The sequence below is a fragment of the Mizuhopecten yessoensis genome, unplaced genomic scaffold, assembly GCF_002113885.1.
Source record: "Mizuhopecten yessoensis strain PY_sf001 unplaced genomic scaffold, ASM211388v2 scaffold3427, whole genome shotgun sequence".
Lineage (NCBI taxonomy): Eukaryota > Metazoa > Mollusca > Bivalvia > Pectinida > Pectinidae > Mizuhopecten > Mizuhopecten yessoensis.
Genome location: NW_018405039.1, coordinates 499,977 through 511,574, shown reverse-complemented (window position 1 = coordinate 511,574; position 11,598 = coordinate 499,977).

The following is an 11,598-nucleotide window of genomic DNA, read 5'->3' as shown; positions in this document are numbered from 1 at the left end:
CTGACTGGTATCAACGAGTACTGAATACAGGCCACCCTTCACTGACAGGGATAAACAAGTACATGTACTGAATACAGGCCACCCTTCACGGACTGGGATAAACGAGTACCGACTACAGGCCACCCTTCACTGACTGGGATAAACAAGTACCGACTACAGGCCACCCTTCACTGACTGGGATCAACGAGGACCGACTACAGGCCACCCTTCTCTGACTGGGATAAACGAGTACCGACTACAGGCCACCCTTCACTGACTGGGATAAACAAGTACTGACTAAAGGCCACCCTTCTCTGACTGGGATAAACGAGTACCGACTACAGGCCACCCTTCTCTGACTGGGACAACCGAGTACCGACTACAGGCCATCATTTACTGACTGGGATAAACGAGTACCGACTACAGGCCACCCTTCACTGACTGGGATAAACGAGTACCGACTACAGGCCACCCTTCACTGACTGGGATAAACGAGTACCGACTACAGGCCACCCTTCACTGACTGGGATAAACGAGTACCGACTACAGGCCACCCTTCACTGACTGGGATAAACGAGTACCGACTACAGGCCACCCTTCACTGACTGGGATAAATGAGTACCGACTACAGGCCACCCTTCACTGACTGGGATAAACAATTACTGAATACAGGCCACCCTTCACTGACTGGGATCAACGAGTACCGACTACAGGCCACCCTTCACCGACTGGGATAAACGAGTACCGACTACAGGCCACCCTTCACTGACTGGGATAAACGAGTACTGACTACAGGCCACCCTTCACTGACTGGGATAAACGAGTACTGACTACAGGCCACCCTTCTCTGACTGGGATAAACGAGTACCGACTACAGGCCACCCTTCTCTGACTGGGACAACCGAGTACCGAATACAGGCCATCATTTACTGACTGGGATAAACGAGTACCGACTACAGGCCACCCTTCACTGACTGGGATAAACGAGTACCGACTACAGGCCACCCTTCACTGACTGGGATAAACGAGTACCGACTACAGGCCACCCTTCACTGACTGGGATAAACGAGTACCGACTACAGGCCACCCTTCACTGACTGGGATAAACGAGTACCGACTACAGGCCACCCTTCACTGACTGGGATAAACGAGTACCGACTACAGGCCACCCTTCACTGACTGGGATCAACAATTACTGAATACAGGCCACCCTTCACTGACTGGGATCAACGAGTACCGACTACAGGCCACCCTTCACCAACTGGGATAAACGAGTACCGACTACAGGCCACCCTTCACTGACTGGGATAAACGAGTACCGACTACAGGCCACCCTTCACTGACTGGGATAAATGAGTACCGACTACAGGCCACCCTTCACTGACTGGGATCAACAATTACTGAATACAGGCCACCCTTCACTGACTGGGATCAACGAGTACCGACTACAGGCCACCCTTCACCGACTGGGATAAACGAGTACCGACTACAGGCCACCCTTCACTGACTGGGATAAATGAGTACCGACTACAGGCCACCCTTCACTGACTGGGATCAACAATTACTGAATACAGGCCACCCTTCACTGACTGGGATCAACGAGTACCGACTACAGGCCACCCTTCACCGACTGGGATAAACGAGTACCGACTACAGGCCACCCTTCACTGACTGGGATAAACGAGTACCGACTACAGGCCACCCTTCACTGACTGGGATAAACGAGTACCGACTACAGGCCACCCTTCACTGACTGGGATAAACGAGTACCGACTACAGGCCACCCTTCACTGACTGGGATAAACGAGTACTGACTACAGGCCACCCTTCACTGACTGGGATCAACGAGTACTGACTACAGGCCACCCTTCACTGACTGGGACAAACGAGTACTGATTACAGGTCACCCTTCACTGACTGGGACAAACGAGTACTGAATACAGGCCACCCTTCACTGACTGGGATCAACGAGTACCGACTACAGGCCACCCTTCACCGACTGGGATAAATGAGTACCGACTACAGGCCACCCTTCACTGATTGGGATCAACGAGTACTGAATACAGGTCACCCTTCTCTGACTGGGATAAACGATTACTGAATACAGGCCACACTTCTCTGACTGGGATAAACGAGTACCGACTACAGGCCACCCTTCACTGACTGGGATAAACGAGTACCGACTACAGGCCACCCTTCACTGACTGGGATAAACGAGTACCGACTACAGGCCACCCTTCACTGACTGGGATAAACGAGTACCGACTACAGGCCACCCTTCACTGACTGGGATAAACGAGTACCGACTACAGGCCACCCTTCACTGACTGGGATCAACAATTACTGAATACAGGCCACCCTTCACTGACTGGGATCAACGAGTACCGACTACAGGCCACCCTTCACCGACTGGGATAAACGAGTACCGACTACAGGCCACCCTTCACTGACTGGGATAAACGAGTACCGACTACAGGCCACCCTTCACTGATTGGGATAAATGAGTACTGACTACAGGCCACCCTTCACTGACTGGGATCAACAATTACTGAATACAGGCCACCCTTCACTGACTGGGATCAACGAGTACCGACTACAGGCCACCCTTCACTGACTGGGATCAACGAGTACCGACTACAGGCCACCCTTCACTGACTGGGATCAACGAGTACCGACTACAGGCCACCCTTCACCGACTGGGATAAACGAGTACCGACTACAGGCCACCCTTCTCTGACTGGGACAACCGAGTACCGAATACAGGCCATCATTCACTGACTGGGATAAACGAGTACCGAATACAGGCCACCCTTCACTGACTGGGATCAACGAGTACCGACTACAGGCCACACTTCACCAACTGGGATAAACGAGTACCGACTACAGGCCACCCTTCACTGACTGGGATATACGAGTACTGACTACAGGCCACCCTTCACTGACTGGGATAAACGAGTACTGAATACAGGTCACCCTTCACTGACTGGGATCAACGAGTACTGAATACAGGTCACCCTTCTCTGACTGGGATAAAAGAGTACTGAATACAGGTCACACTTCACTGACTGGGACAAAGAGTACTGACTACAGGCCACCCTTCACTGACTGGGATCAACGAGTACCGACTGCAGGCCACCCTTCACTGACTTGGATCAACGAGTCCTGACTCCAGGCCCCCCTTCACTGACTGGGATAAACGAGTACTGAATACAGGTCACCCTTCACTGACTGGGATCAACGAGTACTGATTACAGGTCACCCTTCTCTGACTGGGATAACGAGTACCGACTACAGGCCACCCTTCACTGACTAGGATAAATGATTTACCAGAACACGTCACAACATAATGATATTGATGAATAATTCGGAATTCCTAACACCACGGATAACTGGGATTATTAACGAGGGAAATCAATGCCTTAAATCTATTTACACTAAAAGAAGAAATTGTTGCAAAAAAGTTAGACTACTGAAAAAAGTAAACTTGATGGGCCTACTCAATTATTTTAACATTTTTATCGTCTATGTTCATTGAAAAAAAAATGTAAATTTAAGCTACATTTGTATGTTGATTTTCTAACAATTGTGTTTCAGTTGATAAAATTCTAAAATATCAATTATAAGCCATAAAGTACAATCATAATCTATATGCTCTTTACTGAGAAGAAAATCCTTCAATTTTTTCTTCCTTTATCAAAAAGTATTGACAATTTTTTCTCTCCTCAATTTACACAACTAATAATCATGAAGAAGACATGTAAAATATATAAAGTTTTAAGGAAAATAAACTGAAATATACATCTTAGCTAGACCTGACCAGGGAGCCGCCTTTAAATCACTACATTTCCATTGTAAAAAAACTCCGGAAAAAAATACACAACACTTAGAATTGTAAATCACAATATGACACAATAATATCACAAAACACAATTCAAACTGTCTTGAATCTGTGCACTGGGTCTTGGTCTTGTAGTTTTGCAAAGTTATGGTGTAAATCTGTAAAAAAAACCAGGAAAAAAACAATAATTAAAACACACAGATTTTCGGGACTTAGAAACTATTTTTTACATATTTAGTGGCAATATGTAGGATACAGGTGTGAGAATTACGTGACACAGTATAGTTTTTAAAGGTATGTAGGATGTTATCGAAATATATTTTGAAAGTGATACACATAACACTAAGGTCCTATATTGGTACACATAACACTTAGGTCCTATATTGGTGTACAAAATATGATATCTGCTGATATTCAGTAGTTTATAGTCCATAAAGGCAAATTTTTAAAATTTTCTGTTACCTTGAAAGGTCAAATGTCAGTATGGACCTAGAAATTTGTATATGACATCCTATGTTATGATCCAGAACAATAATAAAAAAAATAGGAATTATATTACCATTATTTGATCTTTCACCCTTAAAACCGACCTTAACTAAGGTGGTAACCATATTTATTTATCCATTAACTGTAAGCATACTACAATACCAAACCAAATACCAGCTATTGAAGATGTTATAATCATCGGTCTGTGTATAAGCTAGTGTTCTGTAACTAGGACATCAGTTAACCTTTGTTGAGTTCTGGTGATAAACAACCTGCAATTGTAATATGGAGAATAGAAAAGATGCCTGCTGATTGTATCCTATAGTCATTTATCATTGGCCAACTGCATTGAGAAAACTATTCATTCTTTTTAATCATCATGTTTTGATCAGCCATTATGGATTTCTAAACTGACTTTGTTAACATTTACTTCTAAATCTAAAATATTAAACACCTGACCTACAATGGTAGTGAAACCACGTTACTTTCTTACGGGTTGTATTGTTACTTTACATGGAATGCCTGGTGGTGATGTAATGAGAAATTGTATTGAATGCATCGTCTCTTCAGCATTCTGAAACCTCCAATGAGGGAGATGTCCCTCAATTCACATTTCTAATGATGGAGAAAGAGCATGAAATGGGGCCTCGCCCCTCTGCCCCAAAGGGGGGCCACATTCTCCATTAATACAAAACTAAATTCCCTTTGCCCAAAGATGCTCTAGAACAAGTTTGGTTAAAATCTCTTCATCAGTACAAAAGGAGAAGGAACTTTAATGTTTTCCACTATTTCCCCTAATGGGCCCCACCAATCTGCCCAAATATACAAAATTGATTCTTTTGTCTCTAAGCATGTTTCAGATTGCATTTGCTGTAAATCCCTTCACTTGAAGAGCAGGAGAAAAAAATCCTCAATTTTCCCTATTGGGCCCCGCCCCTCTGCCCCCAGAGGGGCCACACCCTCTGTTTATACCAAGTTGAGGCCCAAAGATGCTCTAGACAAAAATCCCTCTATTGGTTAAGAAGAAGAAGATATTTAAAGATTTACCTATTTTCTCCCTATTTGGTCCTGCCCCTCTGCCCCCAGGAGGGCCATACCCTCCATTTATACAAAACTGAGAACCCTTTGGCCAATGATGCTCCAGACCAAAATTGTTCAAAATCCTCTGAGCTGTTAAGGACTAGTAGGGTTTGAAAGGAAAAAGTTGACGGACGCTGCGCCATGGCATAAGCTCACCTGTTTTGATCATTGCTCTCATTCTGCAGTAACTAAATGAATCATTTGACCACAGGATACATAGATTTTGAGTTTGACTTGAATTTTGGTCAAAATGAGTGAGTCTCCCTCCTAATGAGAGATGGTTGACAGCTATGCTACAGATTGGGATCAACACATCCTCGATATCCAGGGGTTACGCTCGCTTATGCTTTCTACACCCCTGGAATGTCATAGCAAAATTGAAGGCTCAGTGTGCACATAAAGTTGACAGGCTTTGAAGTCGGGCGTCTCTCCTTTGTAATCTTCAAAGGAAAGGTATCAGCCTAGCGATTGGTCTGTTTTTTTCAACCTAAGACCAATCAAACAGCTATCTTCATGCCTTCAATTTTGCTATGACATATTCCAGGTGTAGAGAGCGAAAGGAAGCGTAACTCCTGGATATCAAGGATGGGATCAACAGTGATGAAACTAGTCTAGCTTTTTTTTTATTTGCAGAAAGCTCAGTACTTTGTAATAATCAGCTTTTCTCACATTTTTTCGTTTTATTTTCGTGGACAGATGTGTTCCTGAGAGTCGCTTCCAGTCTTGCAAAGTCACGCCGATGCTGAGGATCTTTTGGAATGTAGTTGCTGCCCTGGAAAGCAACTTCTTCTTTCTTAGAGGTATTCATGGCTGGAAACAAAAATGGTCAAAACTACATTAACATTTATATGAATGTCTAGAAATGGTCATTTCAGAGAAGAAGAAAAAAAATCACCAATAATAACAGGTGTCAGTAATCAACTTGTCTGTTGTATAACTGATCTTACAACAGTAAACGCCTGGCTGTAGTTAGTTAACCAGTACTTCCACATACAAGGTTGCGTATGATTAACAGAGGATGCAGAATATGATCCTACATAGGTATCTAAGGATTGACAGATACCACCTTTACTTACATGAGTAAATGATGATAGCAACATGAAGGATAAAGAAGAATAATGCTGCCCTGGGAAAGAATCGGATGAACTTGGATACAGTGTTTGGGGAACAGCAGAACTCCAGACATGGTCGCAATGTAGACATTGTTCACCTGTAAAGCAAGGACAAGAAATGCAGACAATATATATGGCCCAAGAGTCGTAAAATCAAAAGCCTACAAAAATATAAACTGCTTGTGTGGTTTGATTGTATAATGACTGTGTGTTTTATTGCCTACCACTACACAAGATCTTGACACTAGGCACCTGTATCATCAACACACTATATTTAAAACTAAGGCAACAGAAACTTACTTTTCTACAGGCTTCAATAAATCAACTTTAGTATAATATCTGGAGGACATTCCATTGATAACCATTATATTTGATAATTTCAGTGTCTAAAACTCTAAATGAAATGATCATTTTTAGGGATTGAAATGTTAAACCTACCGACATATAATATTACATTGTACTTGGCCATGCTTGTCCTTGCTTAGCCGTTTCAGTGGAACCGCTACTGTACATATTCTACCATTTATACCCAATCAGCAGTTAACTAGTTACCGATACATTTGTAATTGGCAATTTGTAACGATACATTTTGAATGTTAGTATACATATAAGAATTTGCCCTGAAGGACCCAAAGGTACCAGTATAATTGTAACAGGAAAGAGAATAGTGTGCTTCCACCGGGGATCGAACCATCGATCTCCAGGTTCCTAGTCGGACGCTCGTACCACTGAGCTAAAGGGAAATTCCCCTTAATTCGACCTTAATCCTATGTACAAATAAAACCTGCCACAGTATGTTTTGAACTATGGACATTTAAAAAAAATAATACACACAGACATAACCTAGTTAGATTTTATGTACATGGAATTATTCTTTCCAAATAATAAACAACAACAGTTTTATATTTTATGTGACTATGTTTTATTATGAAAATTAGCAAAGACAAAATTTTGTGTAATGATAGTGATTTGTTTGCATGACAGATTTTCTGACATTGGGATCCTTATGAGGATTTTATTGCGCGACTGATTTTAGGAGGTACGGTCCATATAAATGTGCCCTGGTCGAGATGTCGAAGTTTTAAGCGTTGATGTCGCTAACATAAATTGTGTCTGTAAACCCTGTTGTACCCGAGTTTCCTCTGAGCCCAACACCAGACGTTTAAAAACTTCGGTCAANGGAAGTGCATACAATACATACATTCATTAAAAAAAAAACGCCTTTTCACGTGATGTCCCTTTAAGATTTATCAGAAAACTCCATAGCCTTAATCACAAAATACTTGTGTGTTCGGTAATACCACGGACTGATAGCTATAATCGGATTGTTATAATACGATCAAAACCACTGACCCGGCCGTTCCGCTCGGCTAATCACTGTACTGTATGCCTACTTAAGGCTTAACTTGCTGTGTGTATTTTTTTGTAAATCTACCTGCTGAAGCTTGGTACCAACCTGGTCGAGACAACACTTGTCCACTTTCGGGTATTGGGCTCAAGTCACTACAACATCTAAATCTGATGTCTGTGCAGGCAGAACTCCCCTACCCGAAGGCTTCCACCCTTATTTACCTCAGCAGAGTCAAAATACGCAATCTTTGATGACGTTTTACACGCATTGTTGTAAGGTGTTGCTAACATTAAAAACAGGGCACGGATATTTTAAAATAATTTCATATCATGAATATTTCATGAATGTGTAGACTATTTTGTTCTTTCCTTTTTAGAAGAAGAAAATAGAACATTTATCATACAGTGCATCACATACCTGTCATCCCTTTACATAACCGTGCATGATGACAACCTATACATTACATATATACATCAAAAATGAACACGCACCTGTCTATAATGTATACATCAAATACCTGTCCATAATGGCATCCATATATCAAATACCTGTCCATAATGGCCACCATACATCAAATATCTGTCTATAACGACCAAAATACGTCAAATACCTGTCTTTATTTAGTAATGGTCATCAAACATCAAATACTTGTCTATAATGGCCATCATACATCAAATACCTATCCATGATGACCACCATACATCAAATCCTTGCCTATAATGACCACCATACATCAAATATCTGTCTATAATTGCCACCATTCATCAAATACCTGCCTATAATGTTCATAGTACATCAAATACTTGTCTATAAAGTCCACCATACATCAAATACCTGCCTATAATGGTCACCATACATCAAATATCTGTCTATAACAGCCAACATACATCAAATACCTGTCTTTATTTAGTAGTGCTCACCATACATCAAATACCCATCCATAATGACCACCATACATCAAATACCTGTCTATAACAGTCATCATTGATGAACTACTTGTCTATAATTGCCATCATACATCAAATACCTATCCATAATGACCACCATACATAAATACCTGTCTAAAATTGTCACCATTCATCAAATACCTGCCTATAATGTTCACCATATATCAAATATCTGTCTATAACGGCCAACATACGTCAAAAACCTGTCTTTATTTAGTAGTGGTCACCATTCATCATATACCTGTCCATAAAGGCCACCATACAACAAATATCTGTCTATAACAGCCAACATACATCAAATACTTGTCTATAATGACCACCATACATCAAACACCTGTCTATAATGGCCACTTTACATCAAATACCTGTCCATAAAGGCCACCATACATCAAATATCTGTCTATAACTGCCTACATCAAATATCTATCCATAATGACCACCATACATCAAATACCTATCCATAATGACATCCATACATCAAATTCTTGTTTATAATGACCACCATACATCAAATATCTTTATAACAGCCAACATACATCAAATACTTGTCTATAATGACCACCATACATCAAATATCTGTCTATAACGGCCAACATCAAATATCTATCCATAATGACCACCATACATCAAATACCTGTCAATAATGGCCACTACACATAAAAGTCCTATCCATAATGACATCCATACATCAAATTCTTGTTTATAATGACCACCATACATCAAATATCTGTCTATAACGGCCAACAGCAAATATCTATCCATAATGACCACCATACATCAAATACCTATCAATAATGGCCACTACACATAAAATACCTATCCATAATGACATCCATACATCAAATACTAGTTTATAGTGACCACCATACATCAAATATCTTTATAACAGCCAACATACATCAAATACTTGCTAATAATGACCACCATACATCAAACACTTGTCTACAATGACCACCATACATCAAATATCTTTATAACAGTCAATATACATCAAATACTTGTCTATAATGACCACTATACATCAAATACCTGTCTATAATGGCCACTATACATCAAATACCTGTCCATAAAGGCCACCATACATCAAATATCTATCCATAATGACCACCATACATCAAATACCTGTCTATAACAGCCAACATACATCAAATACCTGTCTTAAACAGCCAACATACTTAAAATTACCATCCTTAATGACCACCATACATCAAATACCTGTCTATAATGGCCAACATACATTAAATATCCATCCATAATGACCACCATACATCAAATATCTGTCTACAACGGCCAACATACATCAAATACCTGTCTTTAATGACTGAAAACATCACATATGTCCATAATTACCACTGTACATTATACACCTTGCCATAATGACTGCCATATATCAAACACCTGTCTAAAACACCAACAATACATCATAAGCAGTTGCATTAAGTGTAATATTTAATTTCTATTTGTTAGGTGCAGTCTGAAATGGTGATTGAATGTTTATACAGTTTAAAGAATCAATTTGACTATTTTTATCCATTTAATAAACCATCTATTTATTTTCACAACCCCCCTCTTGGTTTCAGTATCACATATTCAGAATCTAGGGTACAAGTTTTTATAGTAAAATTATATTTTGAAATATCAGTCTGAAAAACTCTCAAATTAACAAAGATCAAAGATTGCCTGCAAAAGCTACCAATCCACCATATAGCTTTTTTTTTTTTTATTATCTGAGAATGGAACAATGGCAGATGATACAATATGCATGCTCATCATTTACAATCTAGCTATGCACCTAACCATACATCAAATATCTACCATAGAAAAGATGCACAGGGGGCCTGCCAGATATTTAACCAAGCATATAAAATATTTCTCATTAAATATAATACTGTAAATATTTGCATTTTTTTCTGTGTCAGCATATGTAAGAGCAACACCCTCTATACAACATTTGATTCCCTGGTCCCAAAATGGCTTTTACAGAATTTGGCTGTTTTTTATATATATGATCAACAGTTTAGGAGACATATATGCTTTTAAACACTTCATTACCAAAAAATTACCCTGTTTTGTGCCAAGCCCTCAAGGGAGCTACATTTTGCATATAAACAAAACAACTCATCCTAAATCAGAGGGATCAAAGATGTGTTTAGGAGAAATTGTATAGATCTGTTATAAGTGTATATGGTTTTAGTTTGCTTTTTATGACCCAGGGACCGATTCTCCTAGACAGGGCCAGACCAATCGTTCAACTATGGTAGCATGATTGTGTTCTGCTCTGCATGACCAGCAAGCGTATACACGCATTTGGTTATAGTGCGTGGATCTCCACCATTTCTACTGGTATGTTATGGGCCTGGAACTAATGGCAGGGTCAGTCCCCTTGGCTAATTTTTGTAGCATGATTGTGTTTACCTCTACATGCCAAGGAATGTATATATGGTTAGTTTTCTGGGGATCTCATTCAAAGTTATGATTCAGTAACTGAATCTCCAGGGGCAGAGATGGACCCCAGGGCCAATAACTTTTCGCATGAATGCATTAGTTTCTTCATACCCGTAAATCTTGTTTATGGCTATAGGATGTGGACATCAACTTCTCTCAGGTTAAGAGCTAAGAATTTAGTCCTGGGGCTGGCATGATCCCTTAAGCATGAGTGCATTCATGTCCAGCAATTGTATATAAGGTTGAAGGGCGTGGATCTTGGACTGTTTTCAAGTTATGACCTAATTTTCCCAACATTGAGATTCCTTGGCCAAAGGATTCAATTTGGTTAAGTTGAAGTCATCCATATTAAAGGAGAAG